This window comes from Portunus trituberculatus, chromosome 48 (genome assembly GCF_017591435.1).
Source record: "Portunus trituberculatus isolate SZX2019 chromosome 48, ASM1759143v1, whole genome shotgun sequence".
Taxonomy (NCBI): domain Eukaryota; kingdom Metazoa; phylum Arthropoda; class Malacostraca; order Decapoda; family Portunidae; genus Portunus; species Portunus trituberculatus.
In genome coordinates, this window is record NC_059302.1 from 30114919 (window position 1) to 30117418 (window position 2500).

Consider the following 2500-nt stretch of genomic DNA (forward strand, 5'->3'; position numbering starts at 1 on the left):
TTTTTTTCTTCTTTATGTTAATATGGCAGCATTAATAATACAATATTAATTCATCACACGCCTCCACACATTACCTTGCATATTGTAAGTATTGGCACATTTTCTGTTTAATTGATCTTTCGTTTTCTTGTACATTTATTGCTATTTTTGCACATATGTTGTACTCCATAATACGAAATGCAATAAACATGATATATTATAACAAAATTCAAACACTACTACTACTACTACTACTACTACTACTACTACTACTACTACTACTACTACTACTACTACTACTACTACTACTACTACTACTACTACTGCTACTACTACTACTACTACTACTACTACTACTACTACTACTACTACTACTACTACTACTACTACTACTACTTCATGCATTGTCCATTTGAGTGTGATGGTTTGGTGCCCTGTGAAGTGAATCCCTCGTTGCTGTGATGTTACCTTCATGATGGTGTAGTGTCTTTCGTGATGATTTCTTTTTATTTGGTGATGCGGCCTTGTGTGGTGAACTCATTGTGATGGTGTGGTAGTGTGGTTTCCTATGGCGTGGCGTCTTTTCGTATTGTTATTCTCTGACGCTTCCATGTTTTACGATCACCAAGGAATATTCAAACCAAAACTCGCCTTCTAACTCTGAAACTCTGCTATACAGTCACAGTCAAAAGTAGAACAAGACCTCACACTCCCGTCTCTGTGTTTAGTCATCCCACAGTCTGGAGCTCTCTGATCTGTTAGAGATATATCAATTGCCATGTTTTGATGTAGAGTATAGACTGTCAGCAGATAGGAGGACTTTACCCTTGTACGACAATGACACTCCTTTGCTAACACTTTTGCACTGTAAGAAAGCTGTATGAAAGAGAGAGAGAGAGAGAGAGAGAGAGAGAGAGAGAGAGAGAGAGAGAGATCATTTGTTTTCTTGATATCAATAGTTATTTCAGGTGGTCTAATACATAAATACGTGCCTAAAAAGGGTTAGATTATAAGAAAGAAACGTTATGTAGAAGTGAAATGATGTTTTAATGTGCAGAAATAAAACTGCAGGTACTCTTAAGTGTCCTAGAAACTAAACTCAGGGAAAGGCACACCAGTGAAACGGTTAGTAGTAGCGTAGAAAAACGCAAAGCAGATTGGAATTAAGTATAGATCAGCTAACGACTGTGCACCTTACTGGTATTAGTCGTCACCGAAAGACAATTTTTCTTGTTTTTTCGAGTTTATATAACAGGTGACCAGTGTCCTCGCCATAAAAGAAAGCTTAATCCTATTGTGGGCGGTGGCACCCTCTGGCTACCACTTCCCCACACCTGCATCCCACACCCTGACTCCTGCGGCTAGGGCGGAGGCAGCCACACCTCTAGCCGATGGCCAGGGTTTTAATATGAGGTGTGATTAAAAGTTATTAGCTTCCTTGCCAGCCGCTGATCGCCAGTTGACATTGGTAAGCCTGGGCGGCAACGTCTCACGTAGGCACCTGTACTCTGACGTACATTCCTTTACTCGCAGCCTTCTGCCGCGTCCTTGCCGTGTCCGTTGATGTTTTGTGCATGTTAAGTTCTATATTGCCTGCTGGTAAAAGCTTCATGATTCTGATCCTCGGTCTGTTTTTTACTCGTAATCTTAGCTGGGAACTTCACATCTTATCTCTTCAAAAAACAGCATTTATGAAGTTAGGCGTTCTGAGACGTCTCCGGCATTTTTTCTCGCCCCTCTGTATAACGGCATTATTCGTCCTTGTATGGAGTACTCTTCGCATGTTTGGGAAGTTCTACTCACACAATTTTATTAGATAGGGTGGAATCAAAAGCTTTTCGTCTCATCAACTCCCCTCCTCTGACTGACTGTCTTCAGCCTCTTTCTCGCCGCTGGAATGTTGCAGCTCTTTCCATCTTTTATCCCTATTTTCATGCGAACTGCTTTACTGATCTTGCTAATTGCATGCCTCCCTTCATATATATATATATATATATATATATATATATATATATATATATATATATATATATATATATATATATATATAAATATATATATATATTATATATAATAAACAGGAAAACTTAAAATGTACCCTTCAAAATATTAATAATGAGAGCGAATGTATCATACAAACTTACTCACAGATGTGTGTGTATTAGTAAGTGTGCATGTTTAATTGTATTGTGCGAGTGTATTGTATTGTGTTGTGTGATTATTTCTTCTCTTTTTTTTTCTTTTGTGTAGTAATTAGTTAAGAGCGTGGTGGTGGTGGTGGTGGTGGTGGTGGTGGCGTTCAAAGACGAATCAGTGGTGGCATCTGATGCAATGGCACCGTGAGTAAAGAAATTATCATTTCTTCCCATACTTCCCTGTAACTGTTTCAAACATTCTTCCACAAGCTCCTTAGATGGCTTATGTAGAAAACAAAATTTACCTCTCTCTCTCTCTCTCTCTCTCTCTCTCTCTCTCTCTCTCTCTCTCTCTCTCTCTCTCTCTCTCTCTCTCTCTCTCTCTC